The sequence below is a fragment of the Harmonia axyridis genome, chromosome X, assembly GCF_914767665.1.
Source record: "Harmonia axyridis chromosome X, icHarAxyr1.1, whole genome shotgun sequence".
Lineage (NCBI taxonomy): Eukaryota > Metazoa > Arthropoda > Insecta > Coleoptera > Coccinellidae > Harmonia > Harmonia axyridis.
Window position 1 is genome coordinate 3,418,740 of NC_059508.1, and position 19,162 is coordinate 3,437,901.

At 34.2% G+C, this 19,162-nt stretch overlaps 1 protein-coding gene across 1 annotated transcript in view; it reads left to right on the forward strand.

Moving 5' to 3' along the window:
- The first annotated feature begins 7,781 nt into the window (after nucleotides 1–7,781).
- The window catches only part of LOC123686713 (atrial natriuretic peptide-converting enzyme), an 87,544-nt gene continuing 76,163 nt past the window's right edge, over nucleotides 7,782–19,162 (forward strand). The window contains exon 1 of the mRNA XM_045626950.1: nucleotides 7,782–7,902. The gene's annotated coding sequence lies outside the window, so the exon portion shown is untranslated. The remainder of the gene's footprint in view (nucleotides 7,903–19,162) is intronic.

Here is a 19,162-nt window from a genome sequence, read left to right on the forward strand (position 1 = left end):
CATGTTGCGAAAGTAGTCAAGGCATACTTGGAAACGTTGAAAGTGGAATTCCTACACCACCCACCGTATTCTCCAGACGTTGCTTCCTCGGACTATCACTTGTTTCGATCAATAACGCACGGCCTGACTGACCAGCACTTCCTGTGTTATGAAGAAGTGAAAAATTGGATCGATTCGTCGATCGCTTCAAAAGATGACCAGTTTTTTCAACGCGGGATTCGTACGCTGCCCGAAAGATGGGAGAAAGTAGTGGCCAGCGATAGACAATTCTTTGAATCATAAGTGCGCTAATGATCTCGATCGAATCTGCAGTTTTGAAATAAAGATGAAACCAAATTTCGAACGGACATATCTATTCACGAAATCACAATCGAATTATGCATATTTACGAATTAAACGACATTCGAGATTTGAATATATTCTGAGAAATTCAAGTTTCGGTGTTCCCGTTTCGGAATTATCATATTTGATGAACGGATACATCATATCGTATACGTTGTGCGTTGTGTTGTATCGGAAACAAAATCCCACAACCACAGACCGCAAGCCACCACAATAGTTTTTATAGTTTTGAAATGTATAGAATCAAAAAATCGGATTTAAAAAAATCCGTTTGTCCACCGAAATTATAAGTGCATGAAATTTAGTACAAAATTGATTGCTATACTGTATTGATCCTTCTTGACCGATCAATTAATCAATTAATTAATTTCTATGGGAAAAAATCAATTGAACAAAATTTAAAATTTTGAAGCAACAAAAAGCAATTAGACATAATATCTGTGTCTAGCCGAATTTGTCGTCACAATATTTAATATAAATATATCTGCATTAGTGTAACAATGGTCTTTCGTGGTACTTGTGCATACAACTCTTTCATTCTAAGGTTCTCAGAAAGATACAATAGAGAATATCTTTCCCCTACCCTAATTAGTGTGCTGTACCATGATACCATTGCGCAGGCATACAACTTAGAGAATAAGAAAAGGAAGAAGAAATTCACGGGTTCAATATGATTTTATATTTGTGACCCAGGTATGAACTAGGAAAAGGAGGGTAGGAGTGGAGAAAGTTACGAAGTGATGACCAGTTGAGTTAGTAGAGTGTTCAAGGATGTTTTCAAGTGCTTTACCACAATAAAGTTCTCATGTGTCGTCCATCACTGTTTTAATAATCCCCAGGAAAACGTGATACCCCAAAATTTCATTTTCTAAAAACTCAACACAACACAATGTAAAGATTGAAAATACGTATAGCTGGGATATTTCAAAATACAATATCTTTCACCGCAAATTCCTAGTTTCGAAAGTTGATTTTTTTCGTTTATATGTGTTTACATTACGACTCAAACTGTAATATGTTGAAAAGAAAAATAATAAAGGGTGTTTTTTTCGAGGTATATAACTTCAAGTTGGCATTACTGTTCAAAATGGCCACCGATTTAACAGCTGTTAAGTGATTTATTCTCAGTTTGGTTTGGCAATTTATGAATTGACTCACGCCTGAACAACGCTTGCGAATAGTGCAAAATGAGATTGCCGTTGTTCCCGATTCATAAGCGAATTTTGTTTAGCGATGAAGCGCAGTTCTGGTTGAATGGCTACGTCAACAAACAAAACTGCCGCATTTGGAGTGAAGCTAATCCTCAAGTGTATGTCGAAACACCGTTACATCCAGAAAAACTGAATGTTTGGTGCGCTTTATGGGCTGGTGGAATCATTGGTCCGTACTCCTTCAAAAACGATGATGGCCAGAACGTTACAGTCAATGGTGATCGTTATAGAGCCATGATTACTAACTCTTTCATTCCTGAATTGAACAATCATGATATCCAGGAGCTGTGGTTCCAACAAGACGAAGCAACGTGCCACAATAGATTTATTGAAAGGCACATTCGGTGACCGCCTAATTTCACGTTTTGGACCTGTGAATTGACCTCCAAGATCTTGTGATTTAACACCGCTAGACTACTTTCTGTGGGGCTACATAAAGTCATTGGTCTATGCGGATAAGCCACAAACCCTTGACCATTAGGAAGACAACATTCGCCGTGTTATTGCCGATATACGGCCACAAATGTTAGAAAAAGTCATCGAAAATTGGACGTCCAGATTGGACTACACCCGAGCCAGCCGTGGCAGTCATATGCCAGAAATCATATTTAAAATGTAATGCCACAAGATTATCTAATTCACGTCAATCGAATAATCCATCGTTGTTTTATTGCAATTTAAAGTTCTATAGCTCTAAAAAAACACCGTTTGAATCATAATGTAAAATTAGTATTGTTTTTCGTTATAATTCGTTTAAATCAACGCCTCTAGGATATTTCATACCAGAGTTAAAAAAACGGTACGTTATTTATTCAGAAATGCAGGAAGAATTAACGTTTCTCCCATTATAAAAAAGTCGCTTCTTTCAAAGCTTCTTATCTAAATGAAGTAATTAACAGGCGTGATTATTTTCATGGAAGGAAAAGGAGAAGAGAGCGCGAAACGCAAAAAAAAGAACCCAGGCGACTGAAATTATCGTATCAAGAGCCTTAAATCCGATGTCATGCAGATTGCAACCTACTTAATCAGCATTGTGTGTTCATGAGTGAACTAGCCCTGTAACACAATCGTTCGGTTAATATGATTGATCAAATACCAAACTAGAGGATAATAATTGTTCATGAGGTGTAAAGTGAGCTGATTACGTTTAAAGTGTAACCGTATGCTGATATGTAACCGGTTGGCTTCGAACCACTGGAAATTTGCGTTATAGTTGAATAGATAATGGATGTTGATCGAGTTAACAACTTCCAGTTATACGCGGCTGCTTTTTGAGACCTCGTTTCACGAATAGATCGCTCCATTATTTCGTCGCAATGTCTGTATTTTACGAATTTTGAGCCGGTGATGGTCTCAAACGATAAGGTTCGTTTCTGATCATTCGTGGTCAATATAAACTCTGTATGTCCGTGCGTCTATCCGTAAAACAGTAACAGCTGTTAAGAACGTTAATGCTCATGAACCGACTAAGGGTTTCGTAGACATGGATGTCGTTTTCTTGATAATCTAAAATTTAAAAATTTTGCCATTGAATATAGCCAATGAATAAAGTAAAGAATAGAAGAAGAATATTCCTTATGAAGGGTGTTTTTTTTAGAGCTATAGATCTTTAAATTGCAATAAAACAACGATGGATTATTCGATTGACATGAATTTTATTTATCCGTAAGATAATCTTGTGGCATTACATTTTAAATATGATTTCTGGCATATGACCGCCACAACTGGCTCGGATGTAGTCCAATTTTCGATTACTTTTTCCAACATTTGTGGCCGTATATCGGCAATAACACGGCGAATGTTGGCTTCCAAATGGTCCAACGATTTGTGGCTTGTCCGCATAGACCAATGACTTTACATAGCCCCACAGAAAGTAGTCTAGCGGTGTTAAATCACAAGATCTTGGAGGCCAATTCACAGGTCCAAAACGTGAAATTAGGCGTTAAAACATACGTGTGTTTCAATAAATCGATTGTGGCACGAGCTGTGTGACATGTTGCGCCGTCTTGTTGGAACCACAGCTCCTGGACATCATGGTCGTTCAATTCAGAAATGAAAAAATTAGTAATCATGGCTCTATACCGATCACCATTGACTGTAACGTTCTGGCCATCATCGTTTTTGAAGAAGTACGGACCAATGATTCCACCAGCCCATAAAGCGCACCAGTCAGTTTTTCTGAATGTAACGGTGTTTCGACATACACTTGAGGATTAGCTTCACTCCAAATGTGGCAGTTTTGTTTGTTGACGTAGCCATTCAACCAGAAGTGCGTTTTATCGCTGAAAATATAAAATGGACGTAGTGCGCGATACATATTCCGCACAGAACAATTATTTTCGAAATAAAATTGCACTATTTGCAAGCGTTGTTCAGGCGTTGTCTATTCATGATGAATTGTCAAACCAAACTGAGAACACTTGACAGCTGTTAAATCGGTCGCCATCTTGAACAGTAATGCCAACTTAAAGTTATATACCTCGAAAAAACAACACCCGTTATATATGCTCAGAGTTTCATGCGGAATTTCATGTAGACTACGTTTCCATTAGAAGAGAAAATCTCGGAGAAAATTGAAGAAGAATATCTGCAAAAAAATACAACAATATATTCGATCATATTGAGGTTTTGCGTGTAAATATGAAATAACAATTTCAAACTTCTTACTAGAGCTTATGTTGATCGCGTCAATCGCAACCATAATGATTTCAAGCAGAATTAAAAAACTAATGATAATAATAATTTATTTATCCATAGATATAATAGATTCGACCGATTTGATACTTTGCGTATGAGGATCGTTGGATCCTCGAAAGATTTTTTATTGTGAAATTCCGATATCTCAGAACAAAACCGTCAGATTCCACTGGAATTCAGTGTATTATCAATGAATCCGAAAAAACAAGCAAGTTTTGCTGACCTGATTATTCTATAAACCTCATAATATCTTTCAGAAATACTTTTTCAGAGGTAGAGTAAAACAAGCGAGAGAACAAGGGAGTACAGATTGACTTTTCAAAATCAATTTCTCTCCTCAGAAAGCTACAGTTTTCATATTCATGGAAATCCATTGGAATTCATTGAAACTTGGAATGTCATTGGCACATATACTAATTGACAAAGAAACTGCAACACCTAGAAGCTGTTCAAATTTAAAATTTTTTTTGGTGAAACATATATAGTATAGCAAGCAGCAAATGATTGTATTTGGAAAAAAATCGTGAAGGTTTTTTCATTTAAACAATTTTTGTTACTCAAATATTGTAGACGTTTTTTGCAAATTTTTTAAATTTTACAAGAAACCAGCTGTTCGAGGAGATCCAAAGTCGATGTTTAGTTGTTGTTAAAATGCCTAGAGCACAGGTTCGCGGAATTAATCGCCAGCTAAACGAATTTGAAAGATATCGAATTATTGGTCTACGGGAGGCGGGGTTGTCATCTCGAGAAATCCCTAACCGTACGAACAGAAATCCAACTATCGTTATGAGATGTTGACAAGTGTGGTTTGATAATGCCCAAACGAAAAGGAGTAGGCACCGGACGTTGAAGGGGCAAAATGAAGATCGACGTCTAAGACTCATGGCCATTAGAGACCGATTTGCGATAATTCGATCTTTGGCTGATGAGTGGTTAGGAGAACAAGGCCATCCTGTAACTGTCCGAACGGTTACCACCGGATAAGGTCTTTTAGACCGCAGCATTATCGACCCCATCTTGTGTTACCTCTGGCGGTTGAACATCGCTGGCAACGATTACAGTGGTGCAGAGAACGTAAACATTGGAATGTGGAATGACATCAGGTCGTCTTTTCTGATGAATCTCGATTCTCCTTGGGTGCTCATGATGGCCGATAAAGGGTTAGACGATGTCGGGGAGAAAGACATGAACCTCAGTTTGATGTTGAGCGTTATGTACACCGGAACGTAGGCGTTATGGTATGGGGTGCTATTGCACATGCAAGTAAGTCACCTTTAGTATTTATTCCGGGTAACATGATAGCGCTGCGTTACCTTCAAGAAATAGTGAAGCCATATGTTCTCCCTTACCTTAACCGCCTCGAGAATCCAATATTTCAGCAAGATAATGCCTGACCTCATGTTTCCAGAGTTAGTTTAAACTTTTTCGAACGACCCATGTGAATCTGTTACCATGGCCGCCCAGATCCCCTGATCTTTCGCCCATAGAGCATGTTTGGGACATCATGGGTAGAAGGCTTGGAAATTTACCCCTGCCCCCACGGACTTCGCGGCTCTGAGACATGAAGTTCATGTAGCTTTGGATAGTATCCCTCAAGAAGAAATAGACCATCCTATTGCATCTATGCCTAGACGTGCTGGGGGTTGTATAGATAATCGCGGTGGACAAACGCATCATTAACAAATTTGATAAAGAAATTGTTAACCCTTTTTCTCTCCAAATTTCAATCATTTAGGTACTCCTTGCTGTACTATCAATGTTTCACCAAAAAAAATCAAAATTTAAACAGCTTCTTCTGGGTGTTGCAGTTTCTATGTCAGTTAGTGTATAATAATTCCTCATTTGATGTGTTCAGCTTGAAAATATGACTTTGTATTTCGAGATTGAAATCAAAGTATCGATTCCCAAAAAGATTCTGCTTGATTACGTGATGTCAATCAAAGTGGTCAGATCTAACATTTTTTTTTTCATGAATAATTGAAATCGGACAAAGTTCGAAAAATTTGATTTATTCAGGATCGTGTATGTTACAAAATGGCGAATGCGTTATAAAATTGTAACGTTCGAATTTGAATATATTGCGCGTGGATGCGCAATCCTCGCAAATATTCGAGCGTAAGTCTGGAACAACCATAATGAAATTCTGCATTCAAATTTGTGGAAATTAATTTTGAATTTCCATCAGGCATGGACCGAATCCATTAAATATCGACGTAGACAATTCCTTGTATCGGAAGCACCAGCCCGATTCTCCAGCTATACACTAGGACGTTATTACTGAGCGATGGCTTTTGTTACCCTTTCACCTAAGAGTTCAAGTTGGCCTCATTATTCAGCTTTTATGTCCTTTCATGAGTTAAATCTTTTGATTGAAATGAATCTTCCTATGTATTGTGTATGTACATGTATTGTGTATATATTTGTTCTATTATAAAGGTATATTTGATAATAGTTGGTTTGATAATAATTGCTCATTAAGTCTAATCACTGAATTCAACTGTTCGTCCTTGTTAGGATCTTCTCATGCATAATACAAATTTAACTCAAATCTTTCTGAATGAGAGAATGCAAAAAACATATGAGATAAGCAATAGAGAAATTGTATATACAGGGTAATTTACCGGGATGGCCTATTAGACATATACAAATTTTGAGCTGAAAATTTGCATATTGGTCTTTGAGACAATGATCTTTCTCCCTAAAATATTTCCAGATCTGTAGAACATCCGGTTATACCGGAAACAGACTACTAATTCCTCATTTCAAACAGCACACCCAGTATATTTTTGCAGCATTAGATAGCGTTACTTTATGAGTACACACAAAACTATTGTATTTTTGTCCAGCCTATATCAATTGGAATCAACATATGATACATTTTTGGAATAAGTTCAGCTAGTGTAATCGGAAAATTGAGACACTATGGGGGTGTTCTATTTAAAAAAAATGACGGTGACGTCATTACTCGAAAGTAATTCACCCTGTATATTAGATTATTATTTTAAAATACGGTAAATTAAAATAATAAATCGACGTGTTTCAGGATTATTTCTTAAGATGGTCTGTTCAGCTAAAAATGAATTTGTTCCATACTTTACGGACACAGTGTATAAGTAAAACAATCATTTATGCCGAATTTCAAGAGGTTCAAATCTAAATAAACTAATCTACAACGACATGATGAGACATTACATCGGCAACATCAAATCCCTCTATCTCAAAGCGCGAACAAAGTATAAATTCACCCCTTCAAATACAAAATGAATAGTTCGGAACATCCAAACCGAAGACGAGTTTGAAGTTCAAACTGCGAAAATATCTTGTCGCGCAACGGGATTCGAGCGCTAGTTTCCGTACTTTCGCCCAACACCGCATTCATGAATTGAACAATTACCGCGTCGCCTTTGTCGCCTCATAGAACCGGATATCGAAAAAACATTTTCTGGAAGATAAAACAAACATTGACTTAGAGTATCGGCCCTCAATATCTCAATCCACGTGGAGAGTAGCGCCATCAGCGGCTGCATCGAGCGTCACTAGGGCCGGGTTTGCCTGCTGGTGGCGCACGCGCATGCCGAGAGCAGACACATGTGGCGCTACCGCCGTCAAACTTAAACATACTACACATTCCGTGCGACGCGCTTCGAGTAAGGTGAGTACTCACACTGTGATTTGTACGTGTTTGCTGTAGGTCAGTGACCGTATTATTTAACTATATGTATATTTGGTGTACTGTATCGTAGGCTCTTTCCGAGGTCGCGTGAGTAGATTTACGGATTTTCAAGATTTTTTCATACCTATTAAATCACTTTTGTCGAGTTTGATTGAATCGCGAAAAAATAATGAAACTTTCGAAAAATTTTTATTTTTTATTTTATAATCGATTTTTTGATTTCTGCGTTTCGATATATTATTTATATTCATGAAAAAGTTTCTTTCGCGAAATTTAATTAAAAATAGAAATTTTTTAAGACTCAATTCTACTTGAAAAAATTTAAATACGAATCAATCTAACTTTCTATAACTTTATAACTATCATTTCTAAATAGCACACAATATGAGGAACCGATCTTTTTTCACTTGAAAGCCAAAACTCTTTAAGTTAAGAATTTGAATAAATAGAGAAATTCATACGATAGATGGAAGAGTAAGTTTGAGGAAAATCGAGATTACTAAATTTTTCAGTTTTTCCTGAAACTTTGCAACTTTTTTTCAAAGTATGTGCAAAAAAAGGATTTCACATGGAAATCGTGTAAATTTTAAATTAAATCAGTGTAACTTTTTAAGTGTTTAAGTTGCGAAATGGCGAATGCACAAGACATGAATTTTCAAGGTAACGTACCCTAAATTATTTTGAGTCGATTGAGTGAACAATTTCTAATTAGCATTTTTGATTTCTGTAAATTTATATGAATGTGGAAAAAATTCTTGACTATTTTCGAGAATTTTTGTTAGCCTGTCATGAGTATATTTACTTTCAATTGTTCAATGATTTCATTGAAATTTTCATTATGAATATTTTAATGAAACTATTTTCTATAAAAATTTTAACCATAAAGAATGAACGGATTGAAAATTAAAAATTTCGAAAAAACTGGAGAAGAAAATATCTTCTGAGTTGAAAATTTTGGAGAAATAAGTTGCAGTGGATAAGAAAATTAGATTTCACGGAAATGTGAATCTAGACTCAAAAATTATTTCTCAGTGAAATAACCAAAGAGATACCCTCATCATTTTCCAATATACATATCGTGTTTCTCAAAAAATATCATAAAATGGTTTCGTTTTCTGAACTTGACGCTTATTAATCAGAATCCATTGCAGAAATTGAACAAATCGAAACATATTCAGGCTTTTTCTAGAGATTTAATCGTATTCTTCAAAAACGAGTAAATATGATTGGTTTATATCACATGAAAGAGAGTTCGAATAATTTTAAGCATGAACTTGTTGGTTCCGATGAAAAACCACGGCTGAATCGTCAGGAATTTTTCAGCTCTGTTGAACAATCCAACGTGAAACCTTTTGAGCATTACAAATAATTGAAATATATTGAAGGGAATGTCGAATTTTTTCCGTCGCTAAGTTTGTTCAAGTGTACTTCAGGAGTTTGTGCTTCATTTGACATTTCTCCACTTCATTCCAAGATGGAGCGGATAGATATTTAGATAGATAGATATGTTTCAAATTCTACTTTACGAATAGAGTTCTGTGTGCTGAAGCGATTAAAATTTCGCATAATTTTCTGAAAAGACTAGGAGAAGTAAACTAAAAAAACTCGTCAAAAACCATTTAATTTCCCTAAGTCCCAGCTGACTTATTATTCTTCTAAGGACCAAATTACCACTTCTAAGCAACAGTTTTCGATCGACAGATAGAGAATTGACGTTAAGTTCAGGATATGAGTTTCAGAAATGTTTTCAGGACATGTTATAGTTTCAAAAATAATAACTTTTAGTTAATGTTTGATATTTTTCGTTTCATTAACCAATGTTCTAAAGTTTTAAACTAAGTTATGAAATTAACATCGTTTTTCATATTCATTAATATTATACCTATATTCTAAAACAAGTTGCAGAATGGGCTCCTATTCTAACACGAATGCGAAATTCGAAAACTAGCGACAAAGGAGCGAGTTTTCGAATGCATGAGTTTTGAAATTGCCTTCTGCAACGAGTATTAGACAATATTTTCTCCATTTCACTTGGTGACTTTTCCATTGTATCTTGGCAGTTGGTGTATTTGTTACGAAAATTGACAGATTCAGGAATTCGAATCTTACGTTTCGATTTTGAAGTAATTTATAATTACGCATTAAATTCGTGAATTATGTCTGAGGAAATCGATTTAACACCACCAGAATTAAGAGAATTCGCGAATAATGTTGCAAATCATTTCACGATATAAAAATAATTATATTCTATTGACAATTGACGTGTGTTGAAATTTGATAGGATTAAAAGTCAGTTTAAACAACCACAAAGCGAAAAATATAACTGAAAACAATGCTTTAATGAGTTCATTACAGCTGTTACTGTTACTGTTTTAAGAACTGTAATGAACTCATTACGATACTGAAATAGAGAAACATTATTAACAATTACTTCATATTTATTGGATTTGAAAATATGTTGAAGAGAATTTGCCCCCAATATATATTCCGATATGAAATAGAAGAATTTCCAACCGAAAAAGCGATCTCTTGTACGCCATATCAAATAATGAATATTTTTGCTCTAAAAAAGTATCAAAAGGAAAATGGAAGAATGTTTACTGTTTGGAATGCTTTTACACATGCCAGAGGCCGGATCGAAAACAAAATAAAATCAAATTTCCCTTTCAGAAATGGTGATACTGTTCAAACACAGAGCCCCATCCATCTTTAATATAGACAGTTCGATTGAAACCTTAACGAATGAAAATTTCATGTAAATAAAGATAATTTTTCCGAACGGCAGCTCCCCTCTTCAGTTTTATGCTTTCATTAATTATTAGCTTTTATCCGCCGCTTCGCTCGCGTGCCGATTTCAATATCCGAAATAATACGATAGAAATGGAGTTACTTTGAATTATCCATGTTGATTGTATATCAATTAATACAATAGTTGATTGAAATTTTTTCATTGAATTTAAAAAATGGATGGAAAGCATGTCAGCATTCAAAATGGTGAAACATCCATGAATTCTATTGCGTCATTTCGAGAAATAAATTGAAGTTCATAATATGGCATAACTTCATAATGAACTACAGAAGTACAGGGTGTTTCACGTGGTGGGTCACTCGATTTTGTGGCTTATTCCTTAAGCAGAATTGAATAGTGACCCATTAATTTAATAGTTCATTTCACGAGCTATCCAAATATTCTATGATCGAACGTTAACATGGAAAGTTATTGAGGCAAACCGTTTTCCCAAAAAATTTTTTTTGCAAATTCGACTGGTTTTCGAAATAAGATGGTCTAGAGAAAATGTTTCTCCGTTTGAACTTCGGGTTTTCTAGAAAACGGAAAATTTTTTTCTACAAAATATACTTTATAATATTTTTTCATATTTTATGAATGCTTAATCGATTTCGAATACGAATATGGAAATATAGTGATAGTTTTATATTTAATCCTATTCAAAATGAATCTGAGGAAATTCAGATTCTATATTCGGAAAATATATCTGTGTTGTCTATGGTTCTATAAATATTTGATTGTCAAATGTTGTTTTCATTCTCGATTATATTATCGCATATAGGCTCTAAAGCCTCTGCGATTAATGTTTATGCTACAATAAATTACATTATTCTCGATTATAATAATAGAAGAGAAAATATAGAATTTTCTTTCAAAGCTCTCAATATATTCACTTTTGAAGAAAGAAGTGTCAGTTTGGAAATTTTTTTTGAAAATTGAAAAAAATTCTCTTCACACTTTCAAAATTTGATCATCAAATATTCGTAGAATCATAGACAACATGGTTATATTTTCCGAATATGGAATCTTAATTTACTCAGGTTGATGGAATTACTTGAAATAAATATAAAACTATCGCTATATTCACATATTCAGATTCAGAATCGATTCAGCATTCAGAAAATATGGGAAAACAACATGAAGTATGTTCTGCAAGAGAAATATTTTTGTTTCCTTGAAAATCAGAAGTTCAAATGAAGAAACGATTGGTGAGAAATTATCTCTAGACTTTTTTATTTTGAAAACCAGTCAAATTTTTTGAAAGAACGGTTTTTCCTCAATAACTTTCTATGTCTTGGTTAGAAAGTTTTTCCAATAACATTTTTGGATAGCCCGTGAGAAACTATTGTAATGGGTTACTTTTCAATATTGCTCTAAGTACGGGCGACAAAATTCAGTGACCCGCTTACGTGAAACATCCTGTACCTAATGTATTATCCAAAAATTTAGATTGGAAATAAAAATGTTAATTTTTTCCTCCAAAATGGACTGAAGGTCCATAGTAAGTTTTGAAATATTTTTTATTATTAAAATTGACAACGTGATTTCCAAACGCACTGTGTTTCAAATACCTAATACAGTGTTCAAACAAATTTCAATTGCAAATCATTCTCCGTATGTTTGAAAGACCAATCTCTTTTTTTTCCCACCATAAAGTTCATGTTTCATGTATAGAATGAGTTGAGCATTCCACTCAACCCTCAATCCAAAGTGATTTTTCTTCGAATTTTTTAATAATCACTTCTCTTTATATGTCCCCTAGATGTTGAATTCAATTGAAAATAAGAAATATATTTATGCCATTTGCGGTAACTTTTTATTTCTACATTTTTCTTAGGCGAATATCAAGATTCCGTGTAGTTAGATAAACTTTAGTAGAATACTAAAAACCCTACTAATTCGAAAACATATTTATATTCAACAACTGACAAGTGCGTTGATATTTTTTAAGACAACGTTTACTTATATCTGTAATATGAGAAAGAAAGGTTTGATAACGAATTTCGAATCAGAAATTACTCGAAATAATTTTTTGATTCGATTGTTCCTAAATTGGTGGTACGAATAAAAACGCAAAATTCCTTGAATAATTTTAGGAATAGAATGTTCTATACATAGGCCCGAAAATGCTTTGTTTTCGAGATACAGGATGTTTCTTGTAGTTTTACTATTTTGTGATGCATATAACAGTTTATCGAATCTTTATTGATATTCGCTACAAATTCGGCAAATAATTATCAAAACTTATAATTAATTATACATTCATCACAGCTCATTGGATCTTATAATAATTCGAATTTTCCTAAGGATTACTGAAGAATTGGTTGACAAGAACCGACAAGAAACCATAAAGTGTAATACTGGACCGCAGTTTTTTTTTTACATTTTTCTGAATTACCAGTGGTTCACCAAAAAAAGTTCTGATGGAGAGAAGCAGGCACACAGCACAGACAAAAGTAAAAAGAATATTTGTTCATTAATGGAAGAATTTTCGTTCTTCGTCTTCGAGAAAATTCTGAATTTTATATTTTGGAATACTGGAGGGTGAGTTAATAACCCCCAGTATCCTCCCATTTTTATGCCCTTGACAACTGATGAAATCTGAAATAGTTTGAAACGAACACCGCTATTTCGGCGTAAATAATAATAATAATAAACGCCTTTATTGGATAGATGCATTCTACACAGAGGCGAAGTCTAGCTAGCAATGCTATTCAACTCAATCCCCCGAGTAGGGAAAAACACCATAACTTGATTCGATCTAATTGATTGCTAAACCATCCAGGCATCATAGAATGAAAGTTCACTCATACAAAATATTTTTCGATACGTAAATAATACTTTCACTCTTAGAATTACGCTTCATTCATCTCAGTAAAAATGAAACAAAAATATCGTCAATGAAGACGAACAATGAAGTAGATAACACATACCGTGCTATCATAGATTCTTTTATGAGCCTATCAGCTTTTATGAGTGTATTACTTTCGGATCCTTCGAAATGGAGAAATTCGGACAGATCTTCGAGTTCGAATGGATCAGGTAAGTCAATCATGGCATATCAAAATATTATGAATGATTCATCACCTCCCATGTTGAAATTGAAATATTCCCCTCACCTGAGTCAACCACTATTGAAGTGCTAAATTTCATATCCAGCGGATAATCCGGAGTGGAAAGGTTACAAACAAATAAATAAACAAGCAAACACGCCTCCAGATTCATTTTATTAGAATGTATACGTTTTCCTCGACACATCGGAAACCGATAAAATGAAAATATTTCGGTGGAATCGGTTGCACTATCGATTTTCATTGCTAATATTGATATGGGGGAATCTCATCCACGTTCATTAAAGAACATTCAAACAATCTTGGGTTGAGTATACAATATCAGCATGCTTGTGGCCTTTCCTCCATATAATTATTAAAGTATAAACATTGATTTAATGATTTCACGTTATAGCTTTCGCGAGCACTTCAATTATTAGATGTTTAGAAGAGGTATTACCAACTTAATTGACTAGAGATCAGGACTGTAATTCATTAGAGGCTCGATTGAAAACTTTATTTTTTAATATTTGAAACGATACCATCTTTGTCTTTACATACTTATTTCTTTTCATACTTGTTTGTTTGAAAATACTATTTTGCTATGACAATAGAAATCTTCAACTATCGAACAAAAACGTCATGATCAAGTATTAGAGAAAATAGAATAGATATAATTATAATTTTTAAACAAGTTGTACGTATGCTTCCGGACAAATTAACATCAGAGCAGCAACTTTATATTGAAATTTCATTCACTTGTTCTCCAGCTTTCCGATTTTAACTGCTATTATTTATTATTGTTTCAAAGATATTAAGTCTCAAAATGTTTTCCATTTTCAAGTTTCCCGCCTTTAATTTCAATTGTTGTTTAGCGCGATACTTGCGCATTCACCATTTTGTACCGATATTATTTATTTCTGGAATGTATCCCATCTAAGCTATCGGTCAATTATTAAATAAGGTATCGTAGTTTCAAACACTAAAGCTATTCTTCAAAAATATCATTGCTAATCACATGCAATATTGTGGTGGAATTTTGAAGTAATGAGGACTAATTATGAAAATTTCTAGTGAATTTTTTTTTATATTCTGGTTCCCGCGAAAGGAGATATCCTGTAATGTTCAGAGGACATTGTGAGAACCAAGGGAAAGAAGGTAGAAATTGGTGTTCTTTTTGAGTTTATGAAGGTTATATGCCTCGGGGAACACCTCCCTTAGGCAATGTGTTCCTATAAATTAATAAATCCAAACATCTCCTTCCTTATGGATGAATCTAAAATCAAATATTTTTATTCAATTGATCAGAGGAGGTTATTAATAATTTTTTTTCATGAATTTGTTGCATATTGTATATTATCCTACTGATGAATGCTAGTCTCGTATTTCATTCACATTAAAAACTGATAACTTTCCTTAGTATAACCTCGAAAATTCTCTTCGGAAGTGAATTGATAAACGATCATATTATGTAACGTAAATAACTAAATTTTTCGAAAATTCATCGGCACGAAACACCACAAACATCAATTGTTGTTCAACTCAAATAGAAATCATCGTATAGAATGGGGGAATACTTCAAAGTGACGAACTGTTGTGGTTAGCCTTATATGATTCGATAGGATTTGAAAGCTATTGAGTAAGCAATCGGAATCCTGCATTTTAATGTGGTTTATCTAATCAAATCAGAAGTGTTTCATTGTGATTCAATTCAGAGTTCTCACTGGCAAAGTGATCGAACATTTTATTCCTTTGTGAATATATTGGCCTTTTGAAAAAAACAGAGTGTTTATTCATTATCACGTAGAAGCGATTTAGCGTTTGAAACAACTCTGATTATTATGAACAGATTTGCTTGTTCATTATCATTATAAACATTGATTATTAATATGACAGGTAATATAATGTGGCTTCTTTAATTATCATTCGAGAAAAAAACCTTTTTTTCAATTTTAATTTTTATGTCGGATTTAAAATTGATTTTCTTGAGCTAAATTTAAGCATCAGCAAGATTAACACTTTTTTTCATTTCATGAAATTACACAATCGTATACGATTGTGCGAAAACTACATACATTTACGTCGAAGTAGTCAGAGGAAGAACCTGAAACTTCTTTCAAGGAAAACGGAGAAGAATTTATTGAATATTTTTTCATTGTCAACGAATCAGTACATAATAATTTCACATATGGTTTTTTTCATCAAATTGAGCATTGGACGTGGATGCATTTGAATTATAAATAAGGGTTCATCTACAATACCGATTGCTTAACTCGATTATATTGAAGAAAAAAAAACGAATCGTTTGAGCGTTTTATAAAGTCGAAACTCAGTAGAAGAATCGGAAACCTGAATTCAATTTATATAGTTCATAATTTGTTTTTTACATTCCATGTTTCCTAAGTCATCTATTCTTTTCAAATTTGAATCCATAAAAAAATAATTACACTTAGAAAACATTTTCCTTCCCTGAAATAATTTCTATTCAGCAAACATTTCCCCTGCAAGGGCGCCTACTTGTATTATTGCCGCGCTCTGTCGATACATCATATCCTATTAAAACGCTCAATCATCTCTGAAATTGTTTTTCCTAGAAATTATAAAATACACCCCTCCCCAATACACTCAATCTAGATGATTTCAATATGAAGGACTTTGAAGGTTATAATATGAACCAATTTGGGGTTGATAAATAAAATGAAGTGCTAGTTCTACATCGCTCTCTAGAATTTGTTAATTTTCAATCGTTATACTGGTGTTTTCATTTGTGAAAATTACATCGTTTCGTTTATAAGGTTGCAGAGTTGTTGTTTTTTTATACTTCAAGTGAAATGATAGCGTGAAATTTTGTTGGATTACTGATTATCTGAATAGATTTTTCACTGATAGTTCTTCTATCAAGGTAAGGAATTATCCCATATTTCACATCTGTAGGGGATTTCTACTAAAAGAGATACTCCACTGTACGGGACTATCATGTAATAATGGTGATCTGTAATACTTGCACCTAGGGATTCACGGCTTGAATTGAAATTCAAGTTACTTGAATTGGGCTTGACTTGAAATCTCCTAAAGTTCAAGTCGAGAAGTAGTTTTTCAATGTTAAGTCAAGTATTTAATTATCAAGTACTCGACTTGATATTGAAAAACTATTACTTGACTTGAACTTGAGTTGATTCCATGCCAAGCCAAAGTCGAGTAGCTTGAATATAAAGTCAAGCCGTGAATCCCTACTTGCACTTCGGCTAAAACAATCAAAGCTCCCAGGTTGAAATGTGCTGGTATACTAGGGCTACTATTTATGTATTGAGAATTGGCAACACTGATATTGCCAGGTGAAATCTTATATTGACATCGTAAAATTCGACATTTTTTGTGTTACAAGTACCCATAAAGTTTTGACGTTCGAGTACAATTTTCGTTGTTAACAGTAATTTGAAAATTTCATCTCTGTCAAAATATGGATTGAACTCGTGAAAATTTTCGAGTTATGAAAATTATGACTTTTGACGTGGTATAACTCAAGAACCAACCACTACTATCAACTAAATTCAATTTTTGTCGATGAAGCACCATTTAAGGCCACTGTATATCGCTTGTACAGGGTGGGCAAATAAGCGAGGTAAGCGGCTATATCTCAGGATCCACTCATCGTAGAGACTTGCGGTAGATCTTAAAGGCAATTATTTCAGAAAGCAATGAAATATTTTACATCAAAATCGCTTGTTTGTTTTTTGTATTCCCAAAACATAAATAGTAACCCACGTATGGTCGTCTTTCTACCATGGAAAGTGCGTTGATCTGACTAAGCAGTCTGTTGCGGATCTTCAATTATCTGGTGCTTCATGGTTGTGTCCGGAATGTAGATTGGATAAAAGTCTGAATTGATCGTCCATTGTGATGATCCCTAAGATTGAGGAGGAAAATATCATCCCACATGAGAATCGCTCGGAAGACTCAAAATAGTATTCGTGATTTGAATAGAAAGCAGAAAGAAATCATGCAGTCCATTTCTTTTTGAATGATGAAATATCATCGTTCCAGTTGATCATCAACAATGTCAACGACAAGTTGAATTTAAGCGGAAAAATAACATAAGAGAACATTTCCCTGAAGAGGGATGTTCTCAACTTAACCAAAAAGTTCGATATTTTGAAGCAACAACTAAAATAAAAAACCTGGAAATTCTTGATGTACCAGAGAAACAAAATGAGAATTTGCCGAACGTGTTGAGGAAGATTTCCGAGTATATTGATTGTCCTGTATTTCCCTCTGACATTGATTCTTTGTTCAGGGCTAACAACACTACTGTTGTTGGCAAATCGAAACCAATCATTGTTAAGTTGAGTCGGAAAATCGAGAGAAATGAATTTTTAACAGCATCCAGGATTACACGAAAATCAATTGGATCGTCATTTCCCGGACTTAAGGTTGATGGTATTTCCAACCAGTTGTTTATAAATGAACAAGATCTAACAAAATTTTATTGAAAAATGCGAAGTAATTGTCCAGAATTATAAGTTCGTCTGGGTTGTGGAAGATTTTATTTATGCCAGAATAGAGAATAAAGCCAAAGTGCTGAAAAAATTAACTGAAAGTGACTTGGACAAGATGATTCAATTCAGTTTTGAAACTTTCCAGTACCAAAATGTGGATCACAGTATTTCAATTCGAAGGATTGCTGAGGTTATAGTGTACATGGTAGTTTGCTAAGGTGGATTCAGTCAGTTATTACGTTAATAACTGACGTCAATCAGTGGTCATAGTGATTATTGCACATCCACAAGAGTACCACAAGGGTCGTCTCATTAGGGACCTTTGCTTTTAAATATATGTGTCAACAACATTTTGAGGTGCTTCAGATTTGCTAAATTCATCCTGTATGCTGATGATGATTTTTTGTGCCATATCTAGTTTTTCAGATTTGGCAAGATTCAGGAAGGTTTGGATAGACTCTTTAAGGATTGTCAGAAAAAAATCCTCTTTCTCAATTTCTGTAAGCGCATTTTCATAACATTTTCCAAGAAAGAATTTCGTCATATCGATTGTATTTCCGAAAAGGCTCATGAGATTCCGGGCTTCCTTTTCGCTAATGGCAGTCTATCCGAGCTCTGTATATAGCATACATCAGTCATTTATAACCCATTCCATAATATTTCCATCGGTCAGAAAATGCTCAGAATAAGCTCATTAGGTATATAGGTACAAAGGAAATTTCGTTAATAACGTTAATAGCTTTAATGGCGTTAATGCCAAGGGCAGAATCATGAAGGATTTGAAATTGTAAAACCTTGCAGATCAACGAATGATGAGAGATGTGAAGTTTAAATATAAAATTATGAATGTTTCAAACTGCTACGAATTTGTTGGTATGCTCACCTTAACATGCCATTATACAATA